Source organism: Mustela lutreola, chromosome 9 (genome assembly GCF_030435805.1).
Source record: "Mustela lutreola isolate mMusLut2 chromosome 9, mMusLut2.pri, whole genome shotgun sequence".
Taxonomy (NCBI): domain Eukaryota; kingdom Metazoa; phylum Chordata; class Mammalia; order Carnivora; family Mustelidae; genus Mustela; species Mustela lutreola.
The window spans coordinates 142,915,531-142,930,545 of record NC_081298.1 but is presented as its reverse complement, the minus strand read 5'-3'; positions in this window follow the sequence as shown (position 1 = coordinate 142,930,545).

Genomic DNA, 15,015 nt, shown 5'->3' with positions numbered 1-15,015 from the left:
ACCTTGAAATGTTCTCAATTTGTGCATCTTTATATTTGCAAGTCTTATTATTTCCAAATGCGTATGTCCCTTGTTTTCCTAAAGCACATGAATGCTGAGAGATTGTGCTTCTGAGACGGAGAAGTCAGTAATGATGTTGTGCTCAGTCTTACTGTTGAAATGCGAGCTTCCCATTAAAAGCCAGAAAATTTACTTCAAAAGGTGGAACATGATAGGACTTATAAAGAATGTCCATTAGTGATATTCTAGGAACTGGGAAATGCCTGATAAAGAAAATTATCTGGGCTAGCAGTCGTTTGTTTGAACCCTCACTATTGAAAATTTTGCCCTGTCCAGGGGAGTGTGGGTAGAGACAGATGGCCTCTTAGGGAAGACCAGGGCCATCCCCGCCTGTTGGATGCTGGGAACTCCCGTGGGATCTTGTCAAATTCCAGGCACTCTGTTCCCCCTGCACTGAGGTGAGGGGTTCTCATAGCCTTGAAACTTTCTCTTCTCAAAAGTGAGCAGGATCTCCTTCCTAATTATCCCGTTATGTGTCTTCACTTTCCGTATAATGCCTCCATCCCCAGGGTTTCCCGCTTCCATAGAACCAGATGGTTCCTCTAACATCCTCCTGTGATGTTGACTTAGCGGTGAGGCTCTTATATTGGGAAGAAAAGAATCATTATTTTAAGAAATGGCTGCAGCCTGACCCCTCACTCTTTAAGGTCAGAGCAATGTACTTGGGGGACAAACTGCTTCTTTACAGTTTGAAACTTTGAGCCAAGAAAGGAACCATACCATTCTGCCGGCTAACAGGGGCGACTTTGGGGAGCCACCTTCAGGCAGTTCAAGAGGGCGATGCTGGGGGTCCCTGAGACCCCTGTGGGGAGTAGACGGGGGGAAGGTCTGGAAAGAGAGAGTGCCCCACTGATGGAGAATCATACCTAAGAGATCAGCCCCATGTCAGGGACGGACAACGTAGCATCCAGGCTACCCGGTGGGACCGGTGTAATTCAGTCTGGATTCGGTGTGGGACGAAAGAAAATTGCTTTATTTTTCTCCAAACCCTGCCTTCACATGTCTCCACAATATCTACCATTTCCTACCATTTGACAACATCTTGGGAGGTCCCAGAGCTTCCCAATCACTTTGGATTATAAGGACAGTCGCATTTGGGGACCTAAGATTTACGTTCCGTTTTCAAAAAAGTACACTTGAGGTGACTTAATCTCCGAGTCCTGTCCAAGCCCTCGGTTGGCTCCAGCCCTTCCCTGAGGCGGGGGGGGGGGGGGGGGGGGAGCGGTACCCTTCCCCCGTCCGGTCTCCATCCCTCCCCTTGCCTGGCTCTCCCAGAGAAGGGCTGGGTAAAGGGACTCATTTTGAAAAGTGCGAAATCCCTCTTCCCTAACTGCCGTGCTGTCAGTTTTCCTATGGGTAGCTGGCCCTGCGGGGTCCGGACGAGGCGGGGGACAGCAGGATGAAGGCGCGCTGCCCTCGCCACACTCACGAGTGCGCCCAGTTCCTGCCTCTGACTACAAGTCTTGGGTTACTTCTAGAATCTTCTCACACTAGGACCCCTTGCTTGTAGGCAATGGAAACTCCCTGCTGGGTCTCCAAGGGGATTCCAGCCCACAGAACCCTTCTCCCTGCCCAGGTCCTGGAAAAATGGAAAAGTCGATCCAGGAATAGGAGGCAGACACGACTCACCTTGTTCCAGAAAGAGACCAAGATGAAGAACACGGCCAGGTGAGAGCCCAGCAGTCACGGCAGCTGTGAACTGTGATGTGCCTCCCGCAGGGCAGGCGGCTGCGAGCTGGCCGGAGAGGAGGGGACCCTGCACCCCGCGCGCCCCTGCCTCCCCATGAAGGTGGACCGCAGGCACAGCCAAGCCTTTTATTCTCCTGTATTCCCTTACCAGTAAACTCACTCTGTTGGCTGTGGGAAGACAGGGATAAAGGAGCCAGGGGCGTAGCACCCATGAAAGACTGGATGTAGAAGGGTTTCCACTCCTCTCCACTGAGCCAAAAACAAACCCCTGCTCCTCGCCGCGACAAACGGTGTGGGTGTCGACAGGGCAGCACACCCCCAGCTCAGAAACACCCACCAGTGTCTGCGCTCGAGTGAGCCAGCAAACTCCAGGGACATCTGTCCCTACCTTCCGATGGCTCACGCTCAGTTCTCAGCTCTACAAGCCTGCTGTTAACAAGCCATCCCCATCTCAGCAACTTAAAAAAAGAGAAAGAAGCATTGATTAAGGGCATTCGTTTAAGAGTCAAGACCTGCCGGTGCTGGGTGGGGAAGGGTCTTCTGCTATCAGCTGGGTCAAGAGTCTGCGCTAAGGTGATGGGGACAGCTGTGCCTCCTGTCCCCCACATCCGTCTCCCTCTCATGGGTGTGCCTCATGGCCGTGGCCAAGACACAAGCACTTCAGGCTGCCTTTTACCTCTGCAATCCCACTGGCCAAAGCAGGTTACAGGGCCCAGCCCAGAGCGCAAAGGGAGACAGATAGGTTCAAGGAGATGGCATTTAAAATAGCCTTTAATAAAGGAACAGAGTTTTCCTGCAGGAGGAGGAAAACAATCATCAGTATGAACAAGGGAGAAATGGTCGGGTAGAAGCCTGACGTGTTTAAGAAATGGTGAGTAACTCCGTGAGTGCATACCGTGTGGCAGGAAGTAGGGTTTGTGTGACGGTCGGGAGCACTTGAAACTACAACGGTAGATGGGAGCCAAAGTCGGAGTCCTTTCTCAGGCCACCCTGTAGAGTCTGCTGCCTCTGGACTTCCCATTGCTCAACGCTCTCGTTTTAGTGCTTTCAGTCATTATAATTATTTTTCTTTATAATTTTTGGTTTTGCATCATGATTAGAGAGTTCTTCCCTATGCCACGATTTCACAAATATTTGCTTTTTTTTTTTAATCTACTACTTTGTTATTTCTATTACTTAAAGCTACCTTCTAACCTTTGATAAACAGTGATGCACGAGCCCGTTGAGAACACTACTTTCTTGTTGCAAATGGTCATTCATTCAACACCCTTTGTTTTTTACAACAGCGGTTTGGAAGGCACCCTTCTTTCCCTGAGCCAGTGTACAGAGCCACAACCCCTCCGGTGCCGGGGAAGGACTCGGCTACCATGCCCCAGATTTATACTGTTAATTTTTCAGCCTCCCCCAAAGGGATCTTTAGCCTTTGCTGGGATGGCTCAACATTGGAGAAAAAATACTCGTATTTGGGGAGGACTTCTGGACAATGGTGCTGAACTAACACTACTTTCAGGAAACCCAATGTCACTGGGGTTCACCAGTCAGAGTAGGGGTCCAGAGTGGTCAGCCTCAGGTCCATGTCTTGGACTGGGCCCACCAGGTCTCCAAGCCCACCCTGTGGCTTTCTCCCTAGTTTCAAAATACACCATCAGAATGGACCCACTCAACAACATCCTGAAAGAATCTGCATACATATGGACTATATCTATAAATATAATTATAGATCGATACTATGCATATAATCACTTCATAGGATTGTATAGTATATGCTATAATCCACATATACGAGTATACATTTAAAACATATACTCATATAATTATTTATATACATATATGTATAATTCCATATATTTTATATTATATATAATGATATATAATTATATGATTCTGAAAGTTCTAGTCTATCCCTGTAAATCGATACAGTTGAAGAGCGAATTGGTAGTTGCCAAGAGCTAAGGCCAGCCAGAGATAGGGGGACTATTTAATGGATATGGGATTCTCTTTGGAGGGGATGAAACTTTTTTCGAGTTGTATGGAGGGGTTGGTGAGTGCATGAAAGCCACTGAATTGCAGACTTTTAAAAAGTTTTGTGTTGTGTAAATATCAACTCGATACCAAAAAATGCAGTCTTCTGGAAAAAAAAATTACATGGATATGCTACAAATTACATAAGCTGACAGAAAGGAATCAGTTAGCTTGTTGAAGATAAAGGAAAGACAGATGAGGTAGGGAAAGAGGCAAAGATTGAGCAGGATTTTTCTAGGAGATAAGAGTCTTTGATTGCTAAGACACTTGTCTTTCAAATAATTGGTAGAGTGGGTCATGAGTGGATTAGAAGTAAAAAATATCTGTCTTGGGGCGCCTGGGTGGCTCAGTGGTTTAAGCCTCTGCCTTCGGCTCAGGTCATGATCTTAGGGTCCTGGGATCGAGCCCCATATCGGGCTCTCTGCTCAGCGGGGAGCCTGCTTCCCCCTCTCTCTCTGCCTGCCTCTCTGCCTACTTGTGATCTCTCTCTGTCTATCAAATAAATAAATAAAAATCTTTAAAAAAAATCTGTCTTCTTTTAACAGTTGCTATAGTGAAAGTGAAGTTGATGGGGCACCTGGGTGGCTCAGTGGGTTAAATCTCTGCCTTCGGCTCAGGTCATGATCCCAGGGTCCTGGGATCGAGCCCCGCATTGGGCTTTCCACTCATCGGGGAACCTGCTTCCCCCTATCTCTCTCTGTCTGCCTCTCTGCCTACTTGTGATCTCTGTCTGTCAAATAAATAAATAAAATCTTTAAAAAAAAAAAAAAAGGAAAAGAAGTTGAAAGCTTTTGGGAGAGATTACAAAGTAACTTGTGTTTTGCTCACATTTGCACTGTTTTACTACTTCAGGGTTATTTTCAAAAGTCACGTGAGTTTATGAATTTAAATATAAAATCTGGTGCATAGATATTAGGAGTAACCATCTATGAAAGAATTAATTTATGACCCATCATCTGCAAATCCCCAAGTAGATATAATTGCAAGAACTTGAAGTACATCAAAAGTAGATGATTCGCTTGCGTAAAAAAGAAATGTCCTTATTCAGGATAATCTCAGGCAGCACCATCCTGTAGAAAGCCATGCACATAACTCAGTTTTCTAATAACCACAGTGGAGAAACTAAATAAATATCCTTCATTATAATATTACATTTCCTTTGACCAAATGCATCTGAAATATTGTCCTCTCTGTGTAGAAGAAATATAAAGACATGGATGATACATTTTCCCTTTGTCATGAGGATTTAAAGTCTAGTTTGCGCTTCAGCCCTAGAGCCCCTTGCGGTTCAGACCAGCCACGTTCCTAGGGCTCTGTGGTCACGCGGGGCCAGTGGCTGGCTGCGTTCTCAGGGGCTGCAGATAAGGTTTCCCATCAAATCATGCCTGTATTTCAAAATGGCCAGATTGGGGTTACTTTTTGCTAAGAGCAGGCTTCGTGGAAATGAAGGCTGATTGATTCTGTGGGGAAGAGGAGGGAGCTGACAGCACCGGTTACTCTTCACAGTCAATTTGGCCTTTAACAAGAGACCTTTCCATTCTGGTCCTCCTAGGGCATGCTGGGTTTGGGGGTTTTTTGTTTTTTTTTTGTTTGTTTGTTTTGTTTTTTGTTTTTTGTTTTTTTCCAGGTGTCTCTTGTATCTATATCATCCTTGTTAATAAACCTGCAAACCAGAGCAAAACCCCACCACTGGACTCAAATTCATTATCTTCAACTCACACATTTGACAAGCTGTTAAAGTCTGCACACACCCGCTCTTGTTAAGAATTCACGCCTTGCACAGGTCAGAAAGCCCTTCCATTAACCCCAGCACTGAGCCCACGGGACACGCCGCCGCTGCCGTGCACACATGTTTCATCAGTCCACTGACAGCAACTGGAAGGCCAGTCAAGGTCCTTCAAACGCATGAGGAGGAGACCATGTTTGAGCGGAGGGACTGCGGTGGGGCTGGAGGTCAAGGGGCATATTTCCAGCAGACAGAAAAGGGTTTAGAACAGGACCCTGATGACTGCGGGGGCCTGCGTGGCCGAGGATGGATGCACTGGCGGGCACAGAGGACCCTCAGCTCCACCCCTGAGCTGCTCACCTGCAAGTCAAGGGGCGGGTCTCTGGCAAGGGCTCGAGACGTGGGCACACAGGACCCCTGTCTTTCCTGAGTGTCGTTAAATTACATTAGACTTTAAGAGTTCCACGATGGCAAGAAATGGAGTCTCTACCTTGAGCCGTGCGTGCTAGGAGATGTCTGAACACAAGAATGGAAGAGACCAGAAGACACGAAGTGCGTCAGGTTCGGCTGTTGTGGGCCACAGATCGTCCGGCCCGTCGGCCCGGCAAGGCTGCGGTGCAGCATCGGTCCTGGGACCGACCCCTCACAATGCTTCCTTTGAGAACTTTTAAGACTTCATGACTTACTGTGAGGCCTGAGGGAGGGAGGGGGAGGATTTCCAGAAAAGCCATCGCAGCATTTCAGTTGGGTTGTTTTTATAAGCCTGGGGTTGCAGTGTTTTGACACCAAGGATATGTCTGTAGCAGGAAAATGTGATGCATTTTCACATCAGATTTATAGGGTTGGGAGCAAATTCTTCCAGGGGAAAGCAGTCTTTCCAAAGCACGCATTACGGACTAGATGGGAGATTCCTACAGTCCACGTGGCAATAATGTCTCGGCTAAAATAACACGGAATCTCTCTACGATAATTTGAATACGCAAGTGCTTTCTTCTAGATTTTTATATCATTTGCTTTCAAATGATGTGAGTTCTGGCAGTGGAAAATCTAAGTCAGACTAAATTTCACCTGGTGAACTACTTTTCGACTATGTCATAGAGCTGTATACCATAAGATCATGTAATTTCTTTTCAAGATGTGAAAGTTCAGTTTCAAGAACAGGGCTCTTAATTCAGAGATGGTTTCCCACTGATTAGTATCTCTGGGGGACCATTTACTGCTAAACACACCCTTCCCATTGCCCTCTTGCTTACCCATAAAAATGTCGTGGTGGGAATAGAAAAGTCACAATCAGTGAATTAAAGTAAAATTACACAAATCTGCCTGAGAATATAAAAGTTTTGCAGTCACTCACCAAAGTTGATGTCATTGAGTGCTATGGAATGTCTTGTGAGGGGAGGTTCTTATATGTGATCCTATGTAATCCTCTCCCTCATTCTTGCCAGATGAGAAAGCTGAGACCCCCAAAAGCTGGTTTCTCCAAAATTCTGTAGTGCTAGAGACGGGCAGGGTATGAGTATAAAAGTTCTCCTGACCAGGAAGCTACTGTCCTTTCTAGTTCAACCCAAAAAGTTCAGACAGAGATGTGAAATCTTGAGCCTGGATTAATGAGAACTTTTTCATCCCTGGGAGCTAAATTGACGTGCTCCAGGTCTGGCTTTGATCTGAGCCAATGTTCTGTAGACATTTGTTCTCAATCTTGGCAGTGAATAAAAATTATCCAGAGAGCTTGCTGAAAATGCAGATCCCTAAGCTTTCCTCTCCGAGATTATTAATTATTTGATCGGCAGGAGGGCAAAGGAATCTGCCTTTTCAATGAGCAATCTGGTTATTCTGATGGAAGTGGCATGCAGATGGGGTTTGGAGAAGTGCTGTGGATGATATTATTTTACAAACTTTGAAATTGGTAGTGCATCTGTGAACTTGCCCTGGAAACATCAAGATAAAGTTCACCCTTTCATTTAGCTACTGCCACTCAAAATGTATCAAGAGAAGTGAGAAAAGGTCCAGCACCAAAAAATACTAATGATGTTTTCACAACACACTGCAGGAAAACTAATGTGTTCAGATATCATGGTTATAGTTCTGTTTCCTTCACTGCCATTCGCCAGCCTAATCTCTTACTCAAAACCAGCTGATAAAAATAGGGAAATAGATGGACTCATGGAGGATGATGTCTTACAAGTGGGGTTCAAGGAATGGTTGATTTCTTGGACCAATAATGTCATCATTAATCTATTTTCTTTCCATGGGCTTCCTCTTCCATGGCCAGACTATCTACATCCATGGCTTAATGCCAAGGGCCAGCATCAGGAAGTGATGATGAATCTTCTAGCAACCTTCCTTAGGACCAGAGAGCCACTTGGTTGCAGGCTGACCACATATGACTTTGTAGAAATGATTTTATGAGTCTGTGTGCATGTGACCACAGGTTTTACCATGAACACCATCACACAGAAGAAGCATCTAGTTTGATAGAATGGGACAGTGGCTGCTTTAGGCTGAGTTTGGTGGTGGACTTTAAGTGACATTGGGAAATCAAAATGGTGCCAAAGCAATGACTGAGGTAGAGGTAATAGGCCCTTCAGAGCTGGAGTATGTAAGCTTGGGTCCAGAAGATGGGGGGGGATGGGCACCTCTCACCATCATTTCACTGACCCACTGATGTGATATGTCCTTCCTGTTTCCATCACCCTTAGTTCTGCTTAGTCAGAAGCCCTAATATCCAAGTGGGGACCATTTTTTAAAAATTTTTTTTCATTTATTTATTTTCAGCATAACAGTATCATTTCTGCACCACACCCAGTGCTCCATGCAATCCGTGCCCTCTCCAATACCCACCACCTGGTTCCCCGACAGTGAGCTGTTATATTTCAGTTTTACATTTTGGAATGAAGATGTCTGTGTGCGTGTGCGTGTATGCAACATGTGTGTTACATGCATGCATATATGTCTCAGTGGCAGGGGTGCATTTGCCTGTGTGTACATGTATGTACACGTGTGCATGTGTGGTGTAGGAGTATTGCATGTGTGTGTGCAATGAAAATGCAAAGTACAAATCCAAAGGGCAGGTCTGCGTGGGCGTCAGTGCTTGTCTGGCTGCAGGTGACAGATCGAGATTGTCCCCGTGCTCAATAAGCACGGATTCACCTCTTCTGTAACCAAATGGCTGGTGAGACCCTTCTCGGGAGCAGCAGTTCTAGTAGAAATATGTTTACATTGTATTCTCGTGAAAAGTGAGAGTAAGCAGTTCATAAAAAGAAACCTCCAATGTATCCAGCAGGAAAATCAGTTTAATGTATTGCGGGGGGAAATAGTGACTAGGAATCGAGGCAGAGTCCCAGACTAACCCAGCAGAGGCTAGAGAAGTGTCTTGGAGGGCGTCTCAGCTGCTGTCGCCTTACGAAAAACCAAGCTACCGAGATATGACTGGACTTTGTTTGGTATCCAGTTGTTTGAAAGGGGACTTCATTTTGGAAGGATCTCGGGATGGGCTACGGCCAACTCAGACGGTCACCGGGCTCAGCAACATCCCTCAGGGTTCTGGTCTACTTTGCACAAGACCCTATAGCTGTGCATCAAGAATGGGGTGCTGCATTTATTCAAACCCAGGCTAGAGCACACAGAGGTCGGCTGGAGATTGAGGCCCAGATCACAGCGGGAGGGCGGGCATTCTCCCTCTCGGGGAGTTCCCATCCCGTGCAAGAAGCAGACTCCACGTGGAGTGCCCCTGGGGCCATGGGAGCTGATGCCAATGGATTGACTCCATGATTGATCTGGGGAGAAGGATTTCTCCAAGCAGCCCCGGAAACGTCAACCAGAGTAGAGTAGTATTCATATTCTCTGGGTAATACGTGTAATACCCCTAAATGGGCACTTCTATAAATGTATTATTTCTTGCTTTCTGAATAGGGCTGTACAGCTTGTTTATTACGATAGTTATGGCTCTACTCGATATTGCTCAAAAGAAAATGTATGCAAATTTCACCAGGAATAGAGTGATGGCTACTTTATATTGAAATAGTATTTCCTGCTGATAGGATAGATAGTATAGGTTCTAGGAAAAATTACGGCATCGGGGGTCAGGAGGTATGATTCAAATTCCGGCCTGACCAGGAACGGATCGATCACGGACACATTGCTAAGGCTCTCTGAGTGACCAACTGCCCCTGGAAAACGTGTTCACGTCGTCTGCTGAGAGGGCTGTCATGATCCAACGAGGTATGGTATAAGGTCAGTGCAAATGAAAGGCTTTTTGTGTGTCTCAGGTGAATTTTACTCTCATTTAAGTTTTTTACCAAAAATGAAGCTTTCCTCCTCCCTGACTGCCATCACTAAAATGGCGGCCACCCTTCCCACCTCAGGAACTCTGCGATCTTGGGTAAGTCCTATTTGACTTCTCTGACCTCAGACTGCTCAGGTGCAATCCGGGTGATTTCACCCACCCCGTGTTAAAGGGTGTCACTCCGTAAAGCACCTAGTAAAAGCTCGAGCATGCCAGCTTCATTTTTAATCCAAGTCTGGTCGCGGGGTCATCCGTGGGGAGAATTGTTGAAGCATGCTGCATTGGAGGCTCTTTTGGGAAGAATCGTCAGGTAAAAAAAAAAAAAAAAAAAAAAAAAAAAAAATGAAATTACAGTCAGGGATGCGACTATAATTGACTTTTGATTTACTTGTCCCCAAAGCCCCGTCAACGGCTTCCTCACTGGCTGTGTCCAGTCACTATCGATGTGTATTTCTGCGTGGCAGGGCGACGGCCCATAGCATTTAGTCTAAGTGCTGGACGTGTGTTCTCTCCGTGCGTCCTAGTGCTCTCAGACCAGTGGAATGCTTTAAGTACATCAAGCAAATAAATCAGATAATTTCCACCGCCTGTGTCGAAGACTGAGCAACTATGTGCCTGATTCGCCACAAGTTCAGAAGGATTATTTGGATTTGTGAAAAAGCAGAGAATTCCTCTCGTCTTGGCCATACAGAGCGAGGATGGAGAGTCTCCTGCATTCATTTCAACCCTCACAAAAACTGTCTCCATTGTGTTTACCTGGATTCCTTTTTTTCTTTCTAAATTTTGTTTCTCAAAACAGGGAAGCTCAAAGCGATGCTAAACTAGAGATTCTTCTAAGCTCTCATGAAATATCGGGGACTTAAGTGGCATATGGGACACTGGGGGTTACTTGGTAAAACCTTGCTGCTTCCCCATAAAAGACTGAATTGGAAGAAGTGGGCTTTTCTGGAATCACAAAGCCAGCTGGTCACAATGCTGGGGCCGGTTCTTCTGACGCCCACCTACCTACGGTTCCTTCGGCAACTTTGCCGGGGTATTTCAGACTCTGCTCTGGCTTAATAGACAGGTGCATGCATTGGATTTTCCTCCCCATGTTTTGTCTTAGGGGAGAATCGCTGTCAGATGATCAGCTTATGTCCTGGTTTGTTTTCTTTCTCCCCAGTGGTTCCACCTCAGCCCTGAAGTATGAGCCCTTTCCTGCAGCTCACACCCGCCTTCCAAACCCAGACTGACCCAAGCTGAAATTAACAGCCCGATGCTCAACTGACTGAGCCCCCGGGTGCCCCTATCTTTAATCCTAATTCCACTTAGTTCCAATCTGTAGTCTGCTCTCTTACTCAAGACCCAATTCACAAATTCTACCTAGTGATCTAATTTCTAAAATCTTTGACTTAAGTTCTCTGGACAGCAATGAGTCTTCTTTCTCTTGAGAGGTCATTAAAGACCAGTGGAAGGAGCATAGGCTCAGGGGTCTGGCCAGTGTGATCTGTCTTGGGGTGTCTGCCTGGTCTCTGAAACCTCCTTTTTGGGAAACATCACCCATTCCCACAGGGATGGTCTTGGAAGTCACACTGACCCTAGGCATCCCGTCCTTCAGCACAGATGAGGGCCTTAGAGCTGGACTCTGTACCCAAGCCATGCCGAAGAGATCCAGTCTGCTGGCAACCCAGATTGGGTACTCTCTGGATCAGCGGGTCTCTGCTGTCTGCTTAAACGCAGACAGGGTGGAAATGTGGCGAGCACACTGGGAGGGAAAGCAGGTAAGGGGAGGGAGAGAGTGGGAGAGAAAGAGGTGGGGGGCCGTAGCTCCTCAGCTCATGCTGGCTTTTATAATCTGACCTTTCCTCTGGGATCCCCCCAATAAATTCTATAACAAAATCTTTTGGAAAATTGCTTAATGATGTTTGAGCGAACCAAAATAATCGCTAGTGCTGACCACCCTCCTCCTCCTCCCTCCCTCGCTCACGCATCCGGCAGTGGGCCAGTCTTCCTTCCCCACAGAGGCCGAACCCTCCCCTCCACCTGTCCCCGCAGGTGGGCCCCCAGTGGGAGTGAGCACCAGGATCCCTGGGGGCTCGGGGCCAACACAGATGGCTGGGTCAGATGCTCGGGGCCAACTCAGGTCAGGGGTGGAGTAAGGAAACGTCACTTCGAACAAGACCCTAGGTGTTCTGGGTTGGATTGTGTCCCGCAAACGCTCTGCTGGCCTCCTAAGCCCTGGAACCTACAGATGAGGCGGTCTTTGCAGAAATAATTAACCTCAGATGACGTCCCGCTGGACCGGGGTGTGCTCTGGTCTAGTGACTGGCATCCTTATATGAAGAGGAAAATTTGAACACAGAGACACTCTGGGAGAGTTCCATGTGGAATCTTGGAAGTGGTTGAAGTGATGTGTCTACGAGCCAAGGAGCACCGGAGATTGCCAGGAAAGCTCCAGAAGATGCGAGAAAAGGAGCAGATTTTCTCTCAGAACCTCGGACAGAACCAGCCTCACGACCCCTGGAGTTTGGACATCGTCTCCAGAATTGTGAGGGAGTGCATTTCTGTTGTTTTGAGCCACCCAGATCAGGGCACTCCATGGCTCCTCTAGGACATTAATCACCTGCGGAGGCTTCTGCTCTCCGGGGACCTCACTCAGAGACGCACTGACCTACACCTGGTCTCCCAGTGGACTCCTCTCCGCCGTGTACCTTTCCAGTCTCTTCCTGTTCCCACAAGCATAAGCCCACTGAAGCATAGCGACTGTAGGGTCACTGCCTTGATCAGAAATAAACTTGAGTCCCTTAGCAAAACATGGAAAGATCTCTCTGATGTAGTGACATATTATGTGTCTGTGTGTGTGTGTGCATGTGTGTGTGTCTCTGTGTGTGTGTGCGTGTCTGTGTGTGTGTATGCATGTGTGCGTGTGTACCTCTGTGTGTGTGTGTCTGTGTCTGTGTGTGCATGTGTGTGTACCCTCGGCCCTTGTCCCACCACCACATACTTGCTCCCAACCTGGGATCTGGCCAAGCCCCACACGCCGTCGTCCAGACTTCAGCTGCACTGAGACCGGCCGTTTGGTCTCCGGGTCTTCCAGGAAAACCTTCCTTCCCCTTCAGTGCAGGGTTAAAGGCCGACATTCTCTAGGTGTACTTGGGCGTATTTACATTACGTGAATTTGTATACTTTTAGACAATGTTTTGACAGCTTTAATCACTCGACCTTTATATCAAATAGATTGCTTCTCTCCCGTTTCTCCCTTCCTCCCTCCGACAATAATTATCTGATACAGGCGAGACAAGGAACCAAGCATATTAGGAGACCTAGAAACAACCGTTCTCAGGAAGTCTAGAGTGTAAACGACTGACAGGAACACAAAGGACACGGAATGCGTGCTTGCACAGATGCACAGACATGCAGAGTCTGATGGCATAAAACACATGGTAGCAGCCCATACGATTTGGAATCAGTCGTTCTGGGTTCAGATCTCATGTCTGCGGCCGGCTGCCTGGAGAAACTTCGTGAGCTGATGTTTCTCCCAAGAAGTGAAGTATTTGGGCTCTCCTCCACCGCAACGACGTCGGGCTGGCTGGGGCACAACGTCGCCGGCACAAGCTACTTACTTAAACCAACTTCTGGGGGTACCCGGGTGGCTCAGTAGGTTCGAGCCTCTGCCTTCGGCTCAGGTCATGATCCCAGGGTCCTGGGATCGAGCCCCGCATCGGGCTCTCTGCTCAGCGGGGAGCCTGCTTCTCCCTCTCTCTCTGCCTGCCTCTCTGCCTACTTGTGATCTCTCTCTCTCTCTGTCAAATCAATAAATAAAATCTTTAAAAAATAAACAAACAAAAAAAAAACAAAAAACAACTTCTGTACACGAAGAAGTAAAATGCGCATTTATCTGTGGGCTCACACGTGAAACGACACACGCGTGTGGCGGCGTCCGTGGGCTTATCATCTATGTGTGCTTGTACTTCGACAATTGACTTCTTAGTTCATCCATGAAGGGGCTGTTTTGGATACTGTCCTCATCTCAACATTTTTTAATAAAAAATAAAGTTCACAGCCCTAGGCCCTTGTAATATATACACTATTACTCGTGTGTTTTTACGTTACTGTTTCATCTAGTTTTTAATATCTTCCAGCCATCCGCCGCTCTCGATCCGCGTAAGAAACTCTCCCAGGGGGACTTGGACAAGTTCAGAATAGTGATCAGCATTCATTCCACGTTTTGTTGTCTTCTTCTGTTTGTTTGTTTGTTTTCTGAGAAACTGGCACTTTAACTGTAAAGAAAGAAGCAAGAAACTGGCAAATCCATGCACTACAACCTTGTCCTGAAAATGGAAGATTTTATTTTACCAAACCCTGACTCCTAGAGCCTGCAGTTAGCCCCTCTCTGGAGCAGGCCTAGGGAGTGGCTCTGATTGTTGCAGGACGGATCCCGGAGGAAGAGTAGATGCATCGAGGTCTTGTGTGAGCAACGTTGTGGAGACTCGGCCTCCTCAGACTGAGAACCCGGATGTCCTCTGAGATGTTGCCAACCGCCTCCTGCCTGTTTGTTCAGAGAATGCGTTTTCTGAGACAGTTGAGCCTTCTTCTTCATCCTACAGCCAGGTCTTACTCAATAGCTGTGGGCCAGCTGTGGGGAAGAGCCAGGGTCCCGGACGGCGCGGCCTGCGTCTGGCTGGGTGACGACGCTGTGCCTGGCAGCCCAGGGACCAGCGGGGGTGAGGCCTGGAGGTGGTGCTGTCTCTGCCCCAGGGGGCCCCAAACTCCAGCATCCCCGTCTCCAGGCTCTTTCACCTCCAAGAGGAAGGAAGATTCGCCCATGAATATTGCATGGGACCATTTCCCCACACCCCAAATTAAGCAGACAACGACGTACGGCTATTACAAATCAAAGCAAGGCCTGCCTTGGCGGGTGCCACTTGCAGAAGCCTGTGGGCACATTTCCCTTTAAGACCTCAGTCGGGGGACGGTGTTGACTGAGATTTGAGACTCCCTCCCCTGAGGGCTGGATGTCGACATCATTGTTCTCTCCACACCAGAGCTCAGCTTAATTAACGGTGTGTCATTGGGGTGGGCCAAATTTTATATCCTGCCATTGGGGGAGGTGTAGAGTTGCAGCCACAATCGCCTGGAGATGCAGATCAGGTCCAGATTACGGGAGCCCTGCGCTCACTGGGGGGTGGATTTCAGGGCCCAGCAGGTTAATAAATAAGTAATTAAGAGGGAGATGTTCTCATGGATATGCGTT